General features: G+C 32.8%; 1 protein-coding gene across 1 annotated transcript in view; it reads right to left on the bottom strand.

Annotated features, from left to right (window-relative positions):
• The window catches only part of LOC106099561 (adenylate cyclase type 6), a 61,362-nt gene extending 45,365 nt beyond the window's left edge, over positions 1–15,997 (bottom strand). The window contains exon 1 of the mRNA XM_013278138.1: positions 15,929–15,997. The gene's annotated coding sequence lies outside the window, so the exon portion shown is untranslated. The remainder of the gene's footprint in view (positions 1–15,928) is intronic.
• Positions 15,998–16,919: the final 922 nt, after the last annotated feature.

A 16,919-nucleotide genomic window follows, 5' to 3' on the forward strand; every position in this document is an offset into this window, starting at 1 on the left:
TACAATTCATTAGATACAAAGCAATTTATATCTTTATTCAATCTATGCTTTGCAATCACACGCAGGAATAATTAAATTAGTGCTTGATTTGAGCGTTTGTAGACTCCGGGAACACTAAATATTGTTCTCATAAGAAAATCAAAACAAACCAAACAATATTTACTATTTGAAGGGATATTGAAAATTTTATTCGAGCGTAAGCTTCGAACAGCGGTAATCGAATTATTCATAATAAACGAACATTAGGGCTCGTCAGTGATTCTATTACGTTCCGCTATTTCGTATATTTTTAATAACATGCCGTCTGCAACACGAATATCAAATACGCAATTATTAACAGAATATTTAAAATATCAAAGTATATCTAATTTTTGGTTTTATAATCTCTATTTCTTCAAGAATGTGCAAAATTTAAAGACTTATTTGTTTATTTCAATATTTATAGACACTAAGTCTAATTAAGAGTAAGTAGGGATTTATTATTATTTTGGGAAGTAATATTATTTCGTAGATCTATCTTTGGCTCTTCGTAGGCAGCAGGGTGAAGTGTCAGAACACTTCAGCGGATATTGAATCTTTCTTATAACGAGTTTATATTTTATATTTATTAAAAATAGAAACGGTTCATAATGCTATAAAAAAACATATTCATTATAGGTAAAAATTTCAGCCTTTATACGTTTTTCTCTTGTGTAAAACGAAATAAATTTTTGTACATTACGTAGATATTTACGAAAAACGTTGTCCTACCGTTTGTCGGTTAAAAAATTATAATATTGTGAAAGGAAATCTATGTACTAAATAAGTAGATTTAATAACATTCGGTGGAAAAAAAATCGATTAACACTATTGGAAACTTTGCACTTTTCAAATCTTTCAGAGTGTAACCAACGGGATAAACTATACAGTTTATCCCGTTGGTTACACTCTGTACATACACACGTATGTTACACTACATACATACTACGTACATATGTTACACTCATTGTACCTTCTCTATAAACATACGTTTATAGAGAAGGTACAATGGAGCATGTTGTGCCGGTGGCAGCGGCGGGCGGCGCGGCGCGGCGCGGTGAGCGTTGGCTGATGGAGTCGAAACACATTAAAGTCTGTCAAGATGTCTCCAGTTTGTTTGTGGAAGTTTAAATTGAGGCTTTGATAGTCGTTTCAGTTGGTAATTGGATTACTCGGGTGCCGAGGCGGGATGCTATTAAAATTGATTATACAATGCTATTGCCGTAATATTTCATGTCATTGTGTCTACAGGCAGGCGCTTTACTACCATTGAAAATATTTGATTTCGTTTAGTTCACACCGAAGTGAATTAACTTAAGAAGTTTCAATTGACTTGAATCATTGGAAGTCACGAAAACTTGTTGATTTTTTAAACATATCTTCATTACAAAGGACTTACTAGATATATGTATTTTTAGATATTCATAAAGTTTAGTATACAACAATCAAGACGTATAGGATTTTATTTGTCAAATGTTATATGCTCTTTCTCTTCTCGGCTAAGTACGAGTAAGAGAAGATGCTTAAGAGGTCGCTGTGATTTCCGAACTAATTAAATCAGATCGCTATTAGATTAGTGTTTGAGTTGCGGCCGCCGATATTTGTTCTGACCAACTCGAAACCTTTCCCGCCTTCACCATTTCTAGTCTCCTTTGATTTATTTTAAATTAAATTAAATCATTTTAACCTTGCTTTGATTTTCGGTACAAAAATCTTGTAAGCTTTTAAGCTTGTTTTACTTACAAAAATATGCAAATTTTTATGACTGAAAAACAGTTGAATGTTCTTGTATTACAACATATCCTCATTTTCTAAAAATGCCGTATGTTGTAGAAAAAGGAGATAATAAAATTACATCTGATTGTTATAGTACTTTATATACCCAAAAGCGAGTCACAAAGTAAAAAAAAATAATGGTTTCAGTAATAGATAATCCTACTAATGACATTTGACGTCACTTCTCGTTAGGCTAGTTTTGTTATTTAACTTAAACTTACTTAATTTATTATGTAACAATTAAACGGCAGCAATGGCTTTACAGAAAATTGTAAAAGGTTGTTATTAGTGTTACTTATGAGACATCTTTTCCCGGCGCAGAAGTTACTGTCTGGTATGTATGTTACGTATTCTCTAAAGTATAAACTACTGGAATTCCAATTTAGCGTCCACTCTTTGTTGCTAGACATTGTATGTTCGGATTTTGAAGTTATCTGTTCTACGATTTCTAAACAAAATAAGTGAAACGAACGAAATAAAAATTATTATTCAGCAGCTGACATTTTAAACTTTTTGCAATTTACCCTCGTTACTTTGTAAGACCCATCTCATTACCAGCGCTCGCATATTATTATATAAATAAAGGGACCGCCCTTTATCATCACACTCTGCTAGGACGTGTTTTACTTTTCAAAACAACAATGAAATTGTAAAAGTTCGTCAAACCCTTGCGTTTCAACATTTTACATTTTAAGCTTATTTATTTAGTTTATTAACTGAAAATACAAGATTAACAAGACAAATGCATTCAATAACATTGATCAATACACATTTCTACTATGCTACTTATGGATATTTTCGTGTACGACCTATTAGGTCATTGAGAGATATATCTTTAAAGGAAGATTCATACAAATTCACTGTTTATATTTCCGACCAAGTTATTTTAATGTACAAAAAATTAAATTATATGGAAATTTTCTTATTATATCCTTGGTTTCGCGACCTTGTGATATTCCCTTTTAAGAAAAGCTTTCCATATGTCAATGGATAATAATTGATTAACTGAATGTGTGCGTACCTCGAGGAAATCCATCAAGGAAGTTACCCGTCTAAAAGGGGAAAACGTGTCTTATTATTTTTTATCAAAAATAAGGAAAGTAAAACGGAATGACAAGTCTTTGATAAAAAACCAATATGTTTTGAGCTTTAAAGCCCATTTCTAGATGTAAAAGCATTATACTTCTACTTACTTTTAATAAGTCATAACGTAAAAGCGTTTTAGACAAATCATTTTCACAAATTAATTGATTATTTCTGCAAACAAAAATATGTTTATCGAAATATTTCACTTTTATGTTTTACGTCTATAGACTTATACACTTTTAGAATGTAAAAGTACATTTATTTTGTTTAAGTTTCAATATATAAAGTTTAATTAAAATGTGGAATAGAGTGTTAGAATTAAGTAACAAAAGGGTCTGTGATTCACGTGGAAAATGTAATGTGAAACAAATAGAAGAGCAATGAAACGAAAATCGGGTCCAATTAACGAAGTTATTCAGTCAGACGAATGTGAGTCGCACGTTCATTGCGAACAATTAAATCGTCTACATCATTAACAGACAGAATTATTTCCACATTTTGGTCATCACATAAATTTACGATCAATACTGGTATTATCGTGTACAATTTTGTCAACAGTAATCAAAAATACTTATTTTAGAAAAAAATGTAATTTTTCATCTTAGATGCGAAAGTTTAGATGGATGTTTGTTAGAGTTTGTAGCCTAAATGGCTGAACGGATTTCGTTGAAATTTGGTGTAGACGTAAATGATATCCTGGAAGAACACATAGGCTGCCCACTTTTGTTTCTTTTAATGCCACCCGGACGGAGTCGCGGACGAAAGCTAGATTCCTATATTTCCTTAAAAAAATAGTATATGTTTATTTATTTGTATAGGAGTTGGTGATAAGAAAGTGGTCAACATATCATATCAGGATCTCCCTTAGTGATCATTAAACTTCATTGAACTTAAAATTGAGTTTATTAATCAGCTATAAGACGGAAAGTTAAGATCGTTAGTAACATTTCCGCAATTAGTTAGTGACGTGTATTTAAGGGGCGGCGTGTGGTAGCCGCAAGCCCGACCTCTATATTGCATTAAGACATGTTGCATACAGCTCTCAAGACTATGCATATATAATAAATGATATTTCACTTTGAATAAAGTGCCTGAAGGAAATTAGTTAATGAATTTTCGAGCGAAATGTTTAGTACAACCTTGGTAGTGTTGACTATTATTTATATACCGCAATTAAATTGTTCATTTGGACTATGTTTGAATTAAAAATAATATTAATGGTGATTTACAAACGAAAATTCTTCTTGCTAAAAAATCAGTATGTAAGTTTGAAATCGACACTAAGGGTTACTTTATACGACCACAAACAAAGTCGAAGCTCATGGAAGCGTAAAATTCCTCACAACTAAAGCGAAACTGTACAAATACTCGTGGCGTTGGTTACGCGAAAACGCATTCCGAACAGTAGATATGTTAAGTTTTGCATTGACGTTTCGATGGGCATCGACTGAGCGCTAGCATGTATCGTCCCAAAGATTAACTGGTACTTTACATACACGGAAGTTATCGCTATACTTTTTCAGGCGAGCTACGCGTATACAGGTCAATGCACAATAATTATAAAAACGGACGCTCGTTGAGTCAAATCGATTGGGAATGTACACCCGAACTAAACTCATTCACCTGACAGAAAATATAGATTTTTGGATATACACTATTATGAAATAATATAAGTAAAAAGTAACAATGAATAATCTCATCTTCAGCTGAAGTATTCCTTCATACAAGAGCTGTCTGTAAATGTAATAGCAATCGTGTTCCCAGGCAAAGCCTATCCAATAATTAATCGATACTCGACTATTCAATAGATCAATCGAGATGTTAGACGGACCATTACAGCGCCCCCTGTCTGATTGATTGAAATTCCCGTCATTTGAACATGCGATTAACATTCAAAGGAATAAATTATACTTGCTAATCGGCAAGGAAAGGCATCCTATAGCTTTCTAACAGACGCAAATATTACATCTGGACTATCAGATAAAGCCTAAACTATATTTCAACGAGCAGATCCATTTTTGATATAACATAATCTTGAACACGGTTGTTACATTTTGTTCAAAAAAATAAAGTGTGGAAGCTGGGACGAGCTGTAATAGGCATAACTGCGTTACATTTCCGCTTGCGGCAATTAATTCCGTGAGGCTTTATACGTAACAAACTTTATTAAGCCGACGCCGTCGATGGGAAGCGACGCTGTTTAATTTCCGGCCACCAACTTAACGTTACAGTAACATATTCACATTACATGAAAAGGGAGAGCCTGCTTCCATTATAATAGTAATCTGATCTCACTTCACTCGCTCGATACAAGAGATATTAGTACAGATTTATTCGTTTTTTTAAGTCAATACTGAACAAACAGCAAATGTTTTACCTTTATAACCTTAGAACAAAAATTGGCAACAAAAACTAATACGTATAATTAGATAATTACTTACCACAAGCCGAGGTCACAAATAGACTTACAAAGACTTCTCTGTACTTTGCAACTTTACTTCTTTCTACCATTAAAACACTTATATAAAAAATAAATCGAATCTACATTTAATAAAACGTCCTTCACTAGTCCTCCCAAACGATTTAAATCTTTCTATACGAATAAATCCAAGATTATTTTCAAACAACCTTCGGATTAAAATAGAAAACACGGTTTTACTCTTTAAGCTATTCGACGATAATATAAACTTTGCAGGACATTCTAAAAAGGTTAAAAGCAGAATTGACCATCCATTGAATTCGCGACTTATTGTTTTTGGTGTTTAATATCTAAGATATATTGACCTGAAGTACGTCGTTATTAATTCTAGATTTTCAAAAGCTCTTAACGCAATTAACTGCGAATCTCACACTTGAGTAATTACTAATATGCAGAACGTATTGCGGTTGTCCTCCTGAGTCGCGGGAACTGTGACTGACTAGCGTTACCAAACTGCGAACTAAATCGAAAATGTCATCTCAAAGACTCGAGTTATCGAAGTAAATTTAGCGTAGCTGTTTCTGACAGTGTCGGAAGCTTTACCCTGATAAATACTTCGCACCAATACACTTTAATACGACCCAATTAAAACACTTCTTCATAATACTCGTATAATATTATCAATAAGAGAATCCATTTGTTGCTATTGTCAAATATTTAACCGAATAAAATGTATTTGTGTTCCAAATCCAAATTCTCGAGAGATTGTAATTTACAAATTATCAGGATGACTGGCCTATTTAATTCTTCAAATCGTAATTTAAAATCACATAACATTAGACAGACGTATAATAATTATGATTTTGTTCAATACATATTGAACATGTATTTTTTATAGTTTGTGCAATCTTAGTAATTTAAGATTTTTCTAACGTGGCAACACTTTTTTATTAACTCTTCCTTTTCTAACATGTTGCTTCTTTTCTAAACTTAAAAATGTGACTGTATCTAACTTTTCATGGTATTTAATTTTAGTAATAGAAATAAATATCTAAAATATACAACTTTGCTTTCATTTAATGAACAGAGTGTGTGGTCCTTCGAGCCGGATATGAACCACCGACCTATGGATCTACAGTCGAGATCTACATTCTGTGATGCATTAAATTTCCCATTACCGTAATTGATTGGATAACAAAGGTAATTGGAAATTCATTTCAAAATTCAAAATTAATTGTTTTGGTCAGGATATTGGTAGCGATCTTAGTATAATGTTGTTCTGAGATCGGATGCAGACTAAATTAATATCCGGATAACGTCGCTAGCGTCGTTCAGCTTACGTTTGCTGGAGATTTCCTCTATCCGTGCGGTTGACGTGCAAATGACGCATTTAAACGGAACCAGTAAATTGAATAACGTCAAATAAATACAAATAAATCCAAAGGTTGCATATACATTTATTACACTTAGTAATTTATGATGAGAACATACCATAAAGCTTGTTTTATTATAATTATCTGACTAGTTTGTAATTTCGTGAAATTTTTGAAAGATTATTGGCTGAGTAATTATGAGTTAACAACCTTTCGCCTGCGATTTCGTCCTCGTGGAATTAAAAAAACAATAATAGTCTATGTGTTCTTCCAGCCTATCATCTATATCTATGCCTTATTTCATCAAGATCAAGGCTACAAACATTCATCCATCTAAACTTTCGTATTTATAACATTCGTAAGATGATTTTGTACATTTGTATGAATGCTCAACTTATTTTATGATCGTTCGATTATGACTTTGCGTGGCATTAAAAAATTGGTTTCATATTCATGAATAAGCTTTTCTTTACCTGCTAATTGATTCGAATGTCAATTCAAATGTATATTTATCTTTTTACTTGAGAAAGGAAACGTTGAGAAAACCAACTGTAAGTACTTCGACCCGAAGAGCATTTAAAATTCCATTTGTTGGCAATAAGTGGACGAGTTTTCGAGAGTTCTTGTCGCCATTGCACGACCACTGCACTGCCCAAGCGGAGTCAGAGCTCCGCGGCCGCTTGTTGTCGCTGATAGCTTTATCAACCGTGTCGAGTTTGAACTAAAGTGCTATTTATTCCTCGATATTGTAGCTCGGCTTTAGATCTACTCTTAGCTGTAAAGTCCGACTAAAAAGTTACAATCTGTAAACTATTATAATATAATTTAATTGTCTTTTACGTCTTGTGGCATAAAGGTTAAATGGAGTTAATAATCTCCCCTGTTTATATTGATAATAGAAGACTTAAGAATTATCATACATATACATTTTAAGTTTCATAGCACTAAATAAAAGTATTGTACATATAAGTGAAAGCTTGTTATTACATACCATATACCTCATAAAATAAGTACTCGGATATTCGTTTCTCGCCGAGGCGGCTCCCATTGACGTCGTATTTTCGGCTACAAAGAACATTATTAATGTCTATAGACCAAGACTAAAATGAAATCTCAAGTAATTTCACGAAATTGTCGAGATTTAAAATGAAATTGCTTCTTAATTTCCTTTACAATAAACTGTAATGAGATAGCTTTACTTTTTAAGATATAAGAAAACAGTGTGATATAAAGATTGCTGATGTTTACAGGACTGCTAGCTAGGTCTCGATTAAATCCTACTTTGATACAACTTTATTATATTTAATATAATGCTCGTCGGTGGTGGGTGAAAGATTTAATTGGATATGAATAGTGCACGGCGCGGCGTCGATCAAAAGTTTGAAAACTTCCTGAGAGGCAGCGATCCGAATGCAAATCGCAACGAAGAAGTTTATAGACAACATCGCTTCGTTCTGTCGTCCGTTTTCAAGAATTATTTTCCGCTATAAACTTTGAAAATAATATATTCAATTAGATTACAATAGACCGGACTTTCACTGAAGGGTAGCTGAGATAGACGGGTATATTATAGGCTACTTTTTTATCTTAATATTGCCTGGACTAAGTCGTGGGCAACAGCTAGTTATAAAATGTATCTGACCAGAATTAAAAATAAATTATTGACGTAATAAAATGAAATTTCTCGTGAAAGCGAGGTAATTATTTGCGGCGATGCACCGTACCAAATGCACACACGAAGCCATGCTCGATGACTATCAATTTGTGCCAATCAAAGCGTCAGCGCCAGCCGCGCGCCTCTCTAAATTAATATTAAATTAATTTTGATAGATAAACATACGAGTAGGTACCACAAACTATACCACAATTAAATCTTTTTTTTTCAACGAATTCTTTTTGTTATGAAATGCAAAAGTAATTACGAAAAATGACAAATGACGAACTTTTTCAGTCAAATGTCTCATTTAAATTAAGACGATCGTTATTGACTAACTTTTTTTATGGTTTGTACAAATTTGAGTTGAAGTTAGTTCTTGGCACTTGAAATTTTACCGGCCGATTATTATATTTTATAGATATAAAGGCTGCCATCGGTCACAAATTAAATAATGAAATGGCAAATGATTAAAGTGCTCAAAATTGATATCTCTCATATGACCTTCCTTTGTAAATTTCGTGTATGTAAATGTTTTATGACATATATTTGATCCACATCTTTGTTGATTTCGCCGTTTGAAACGTAATCGTTTATCATTACCACAGTAATCAATATATGCACACATTTTACTATTTATTAAGACGGTTTCTTAACTCATCTAAGTTACTCCTAATCACATTTGAACGTAACTTCATAAGACCGGTCTGTTCAGCTAAATTCGATTAAACTTAATCTTCAACTCGTTAAATTCCTGACTATTCTACGTACAGAAATGCATCAATAAGCAAATAGTCGAAGTGTTAAAGTTTCCGAGTAGTAGATAACGCGGTTGCGGCTTAACTTTCGATTTGACTTAACCAGAGCGGGAAACTAGTTTTGATCGGTAAAGATGCACACCGAAGTTACAAACCGCTTGAGGGCTGAATAGTATTGGATCTTCACCTATCATTATATCCGTTCTTTGAAAACTATTTAACTCAAATTGTGTTAAATGCTTTATAAAGATTGTCTTGTGATATAACAGTTACGCGAACCAAGTTTGAATCAACCAACAAAGATACTTTTCTGTCTTATAAAATGTTATAACAAAGAAACTAAGGCTTAATAAAAGTTATTGAGGGTCCAATACAAATATGTTACAATTTCTCCCGACCTCGGCAAAATATTCAAACTGGATTACGTAATATCGGTATAAAATATCTTTTTGGACCACAAGGGTTATGACAACCGGAATTAAAAATGACATGCGAAGAATTTGCAATATGACTATGATTAAACAGAAACAGATAATAAATCTAGGTACTATGAATGCGAAAGTTTAAATGGATGGACCAATTACGTGTTACCACGCAACTCCAGAAAGGCTCAACGGATTTGGATGAAAATCCTGGTATCGTATAGGCCAACTCGGTTCTTTTTAATACCATCCAGAGGAAGTTGAGGCGATTACGCATTTAATATAAACAGACAAAAATAATCATACTAATGTTATAAATGCGAAAGTTTAGATGGATGGATGGATGGATGTTTGTTAGAGTTTGTAGCCTAAATGGCTGAACGGATTTCGATGAAATTTGACATAGACGTAGAGGATAGTCAGGAAGAACACATAGGCTACTTAGATTTTTTTTAATTCCACGAGGACGGAGTCGCGAGCGAAAGCTAGTTCTGTATAATGGAAACTAAGTGAAGTAACAGAAACATAAATAATAGTTTAGCACCAGTTAATTTAAAAAGGAGAGAAAGCGTTTGTATTAAAATTACTGTTGTACGTGAGTGGTGTATAACAGGGGTACCCGCAGTGGTCACCGCTGTTTCAGCGGTTGTATTATGCACGCTTTTATTATATTAATTAATTCATATTCGTAGCGTTCGCACTCGCCACGACGCGCCCGCCGTAGCGTAGCGACTCCGGCTACGAAAAAGCTACGGGGACATGTAGCAGTGTATCTATTACAAAGAAATGCAGCTTTACCACTCAGCAATAACTTAATTTTAACTTTAACATTTATTAAGTTCAAACTGACGCTTAGTTTAATATGTAAAATTTGGCTGATGTGCAGATGGTTTTTACCTGCGTATCATTAGTGCCAATTACAAAATAATTTAATGTGAATATTATTTTAACTAAATAGCGATATCTCACGTAAATTGAAAATGTATTTAAAATAAATATATAATTTACATCACAAACGAATTAGCGTTCGTGTTATTTATTTTCCGACGAAAACTGATAATGACATGCTCGTAGCCCCGAGAAAATTGTAACGTAATTTTATAAGGTTTTTCAGAATTTGCCATTTCGCGGTAAATTAATCTTTTCGTTTATTTTAAAAAACAGTGTTGTTTGTGTCAATTACAATGGTTTAACGTTAATTAAAAAAGTTAATGAATCTTTGTTAATATTGAAAATTTACAGTAGATGTTTGCAAACCCTAAGATGGGAAAAAACGGTAGATAATTTCATATCCACCACTTTGGTAAGCTTTATCTCTGTTTAGAAAGCTTAATGGAATGATAATGAACCGAAACTCCCAGATGCCACGCCCATTCAACATTTTATATGAAAATTACGCCTGTTATTTAAAACTGGGATCTTTTTTTTTACCAAAGCTCCGTTTTGCACACTATGGGTAACATCATGTTAAGAGATTTTCTCAAATTTGACATACATTTTAGAGAACGTTCTGCTTCTTTTAAAAATATAGATATAAACAGCTATAAAAAACAGCCGTACTTCCTTCTACTCGATCTTGAGACTAATTTCTCTTATTTCACTCACTCTACTACAAAAACGGATGTGTGTTTATTTTGTTATACAGATCACTTTGTTACTAGTTATTTTTAAGTTTTTTTTACTTTACAATGAATGTAATCTAACGCTACATCAATGGCATAAAACTACATGATATTTGAGAATTTAAAACATGATGAACGATCATTTAAAATCTGGCTACAAACTTGCATATTCCAAACAAAAGCAGCCGTTGAACACAATTTCATAGAGTGATATGATATAATTTTAAACAAGCGCTGTTATTCGTTAACTAGTAGACAAACAACTCAATGCTTAACCTGTGTTAACAACTACACAATATGTTCAACTGGCGAACCGCTCTAGGCTCTTTATGAGATATTACCTTTGTACTAAGGTATAGACTACTCTTAACATGTACCAGTTCCATAAAACGAGTAAAAAGGAAACACCACAAAGCGGAAACGCCCTGAGGTTTTTGTTTTTAAATTATAATTGAAACCAAACACTGTACAAAGAATGTGAAAGGGAATTGAAGCGAAGCGATCCATCGAATACTGTTGTTTTGTTTGGAGCGTTTGTAAACATTGATATGAACGTCGACTTTGTCTCTACGTAATCCCGGGTTTAAATACAAGCTGGAGGCAACGGTAGCCAACGTTAGCAAACGTTAGCAAGCGCCGCCCCTTTGATGCTTTGATAGTTGGTAAATAAGAAAATCGTATAACATATGTATGTTATATGCTTCATTTAATTATCCTTAAAACTCGATGGCCAATTAAGTAAACATTCTTAAAATAAATCGTTCTTAATGATGTTATTTATAAACAGCTGAGATCATTATTTGAAACTTAACAACCATTCTACTGCTACTACGTAGTACAGATAGCATCTAGTCTCAGGTCTATAAAGTTTCAAAGGTAAAGGAATAAAGAAGCGCAGGTGGAAATCTTAATTAAATTTAGGTATCCAAGACGACAGAATAAATTTCTTTAACTACAAAGAGCTGTCGGGTTTTCATTAAAACTGCATCTAGGAATACTATTATCCCTTTCAAAGGAAAGTTTGTTTATCCAAGAAATGCCACGAAACTTAATAAAAATTTACATTTTTTAATACCAACGGGTTTAACAACGAAACTATATGCAGTTTATTAATTAACAATTTATCTAAGAAATTAAACGAGAAAGTGTACTCATAACGTAAATCAACTTTAATTTTAATACCTGATTTCTGTTTTTGCATTTTTAAAAGTTAATTGGTCTACGGATTTTAAAAATGTCATTCAATTTTTGTACATATTATGCTGAACATAAAGTTGATTATGTAAACAAGATATTTAAGAAAAGTATGGAGAATAAATGCAAAAATCTTGTCGGAGGTAATCCTCGGAAAATTGGAATTCATAATGAAATACGGGATGTGAATTTGAGTTTTCATTTCCGACACTACTTATATGTTATATCCCGACAGGATTGGAAATGTAAGCTTTGCATTATGTTTTTTGTTTAAAATACGTCACTAAAGTCATTTAATGGACATTTCGGATTATTCGAAGTACTAATTAACAGCAGTACATATTAATGACACAATACAATGGGTAAGTAGAATTACCAATAAGCCAGGCATTGCATGTCGTGCCACTACGAATATTGTGTTCATAATCTGCTTTTTGTCTGACGAGTAATAAATCGTTACATTTGGTTTTAAATATAATTCAAATGTAAAAGATTTGCTTATTGTTCATTTATTTGGTTATTATTAATCAGCTTTATTTTCCATAACATTAAATACTGTGTGTGCTTTTTTAATGTTTAATATTATGAACCTACGTTAATCATTGTTGCAAAATATACTTTAACAATGCTCTTTAAAATACTTTATAATTTTATAACTAATCCTGTTTTACTAAAGCGAAATAAACTCCAGCAATCAACTGTTAATGAATGAAAGCGAACACAAAGCGTACACACAGGTATGAAAATGTTGTTATGATTAAAATCATTCCAACTTGTACACACCTGGTCTTTGAAGTGATACGATAGGGATTTAGTCGCAAGCGGCGGCGGCAGCTGACCGCAAAGGTCTGTTAAGCTCAATTCTAATCGTTGCTTTATTTGCGACTTTACACCAAACATGTTTTATCCTTGTACTGAATAACTACACATGTCGACTGTTGCTACGAAAATAATTACTGGTGTTGTATTATTAGGTGAAACTATTTTATCGCGTGTGTCCATTTATTGATACATCTTAAAGTTTAATAGAAAACTGGTTGAAAAAAGATCAACAAATGAACGTTGGTTTATTAAGCAATAAAGGCTTATCAATTTCTTTTGTTGTACATTTGTGTCATTGAAATCGATGAAACTATTCAATACCCTTCCCCTAACATCCGCGATTACGTCCACACCGCCACCCTTAATTAATTAATTCGTATTCGAATGAAAAGGTACGCACAGCAGTTATACGGTTCCCCAGAATTTTAATTATCCTGTCTGCTACTCATATTTGTATCAATTTAAATTAACATATGTGTCCTATGTGTTTAGAAATCTGCACTAGACCGGTTGAAAAAGCAACATCGATATTTATTATAAATTTAATCGTTTAAGTTTTTACTTACGATAATGGTTTTCTTCTGTACAAAGTTGTTTGAAAATTAAAAAGTCGAAGAGGCGCGTCGTCGCCAACTTTTTAACGTTTTTGTGACGAACTGCTAACGAGTTTAAAACGTAATTAGTTTGGAATCGGTAGGAAAATAAGATGTTTAACAATATTGCCCTAAGGAATGGAAAATATTTAGTAGTCCGCGTTGAGATAGATTTCAGCACAATTTGTTTATAATAAAATGTTCTATTTAGTTATTAGATTGATGTAGAAATTATTAATAGGTCGTATTTGTATATTTCGTTGCTTTAAGTATTTATAATCTATAACAAAAATAATATCAAACATAAAGTGATATTAAGCTTATCTTGGAACATCTATTTTTTTTAACTGCGCACTATGAAAATCGACGATCCATTTTCCACTTCAGTATCGAGTTTGTATAGAATGGCTGACAAATCTATGACTGAAATTTGCCAAACGATTGGTACAAAGAGTTTTTATGAATCGGCCACAAAAATTCATAGATAGACTTACCAGTTAGATTGAAATTGCAAAAACTGTATATGTATTTTTGGAATTGAAATTTTTGACATGAATTCAGTTAGGTAATAGCAATGCTGTATACGAAATAATATAATATAATAATACGAAAGCTGTAAATGTCGTCAGAATAAAAATTCTATTTTCGTATTTAATACCTTCGGTCCGTTTTCTTTTTATATTTTTTGTCGCGCCAATTCCTTCGTGTTTTGCAAAGATCGCTTTTTGAAGTCCCTATTTTTTGTTTTTAACCGCGTTAATTTGTGCTCTTTAGGTTAGCTTTTAAAAACATTTTAATGATGTCTCATAAATCAAGTTGCTCTCGTCATAAAAAGTAATATATAAGTTAAAACTACTGTCACAAGCAATATAAAACTTCAATATTTTTTTTTAAATAAATTGTACGTTTATTATACCAAGTCGTTAATCAAAGCGAGTACACGTGTACTTTTCCAATATTACTGTATGTTATAACATTCAATAAACAAAGATTGATTTTCTTCTTTCTCCTTTGATATGATAAGTAATTTAAAATATCGTCCAACACGAACATAAGAATCTCTTTGTCTTTAAATCAAAATTTTTAATTTAAAACAATTATTTTTATATATTGATTTCTTTAAGAAAATACAGGTGATTTTGTATAATAAGACCAATAATCTTAGTTAATATATAAGGAAATAAAATTTGACGACGAAACTTTTAAAAATACCAGTGTTTGGTAAATAAATACTAGAACCGACCCTAAATTATTGTGAAGAGGCGCAGATGGTGATTACTTATTTAAATGGTGATATTTACAATACATAATTACGAGTATATATAGTTTTAAACTACGAAATTGAACTTTAAGTTGGTTTAAATATAAGCCTAAGCTAATTGAATAATTAGTTCTCGTCTCACACAATTAAGTGATGTTAGCAACATAATAGGTAATGTAGGAGGCGAGGCTGCGAGCTGCGAAGCTGCGAGGCTGCCCGGAGCAAAAGTTCAACATCCAGAAAATGGTTATATTCCTCGGTATGTTGCTACCCATGCCGCGCCGCCTTATTGTTCTTACTGACCGCTTTGTTACTTCAAACAATAAAGAAATTTGTTTGAAAAATATACAACGGCTCGCGTTTGATGTTCTTTTACTGTACACTGGTTTCCTATAACTTTATTATAATGTGTTTTATAAAATTAATTGGATAATGTTCACAAAAGTTTACCTTCTGCCTTAAAACATAACGTATTAGTTTCCACTACTTAGTAGTAATTGAATAACCAAATAGGCAAAATGTATTCTGATATCTTCACCAATTGAGTTAGAGCCTGTCTATAGAAAAAAAGCGATTTAATTTTAATTGGTCGTCCATTGAATTGCTGCAATGAAAAATTGAGCTCGGTTTGGAAAATTGTTTTCGATATGTTTACGTCATACGTTTTATTTATTCAATTTGTCGAAAAATAATATCACAAACAGCTACAGCGCCTACAGTTAGAAAGAGAAATAAAAAATCATTTATAGAATAGAAACAAATTTAGTTTTGTTTTGAATGAGAATCAACGGCGACATCTCCCTTTCTGCACCTGAAATATTTACCTGTCATTTTTCTCGATGTTAAACAAAATGGGAAACCGTTTGTTGGAATCGTCCATTTCATGATGGCAGACAATGTAGAGAGTTTAGTTAAATCGAATGTACGTACCGCAGTCGGGCTCTTCTTGCTGCGATTGGATGAGAAGTGCTCGATAACTTCCCAGTTGGACTTTTTTGGTGCGGGGGTGTCGGCGGGCGAGGGCGAGGAGCGGGCGGCGGCGGAGGGCGTGCTGCGGCCGGAGTCGTCGCGGCCAGCGGTTGCCGCGGAACGCAGCGACGCACAGCGCCGGCCGCGCGGCGGCTCCTGATTTCATAAACATTAAAGTTAAATTAATCTTAAAACACACTTTAACATTCGACCTAATCTATTGTACTCGCATTTGGTACCTAATAACATCGACCGAAAGACGTCCTCATCGTTGTGTACGAACTAAAATACTTAATTCATCAATTCATTTTGAGAAATGAAACTACGAGTATTCTTATTGAAATGTATTGGGCTAAAGTGTTCAGATTTTCAGTCATTTTCGTATGTAAGCCCTAATTTCTTTGTACAAAACTTGTTCTATCTAGTTCATTGTCATTCAAATTATTACGTTGCTTATAAAAGCTGCATTAAATGGGCAACTTAAACAACGTACATTCATGAAACAAATATGCATCTTGTTTCATTCCAAAGCGAAAAAATTGTATTTATAAAAAAGGGGCGACTTCAGGGTTTTTATATCTTTTTCTGTTTTTTTTTATCGATTATTGCTAAATGACTACCAAATTAATGTTGCTTTATTTTAAGAAGTGAAAGATAAACCGAGATTAATGTTAAAATATTAATTCAAACTATTCTTAATACACATACATACTCGTATAAAGAATTTGAGTATAGAATTTTGTTGTAGGGGAAATGACGCTTGTTTTAATGTACGAGCAATGTAGAGTGACCGAGACCCAAATCCGTTCGGTCTAAAATAAATCTATTTATGTGTAATTTAGTTAAAAGCCTCTTTCAAGTAATGCGACTTTTCTTTAGTATTAAGTACATTATTTTCGAGTCTTTGCCAATTTTTCTAAAATAACTCAAACAAAATCTTACAAAAGTACTA

Source organism: Papilio polytes, unplaced genomic scaffold (assembly GCF_000836215.1).
Source record: "Papilio polytes unplaced genomic scaffold, Ppol_1.0 DF824358.1, whole genome shotgun sequence".
NCBI classification, from domain to species: Eukaryota; Metazoa; Arthropoda; class Insecta; order Lepidoptera; family Papilionidae; genus Papilio; species Papilio polytes.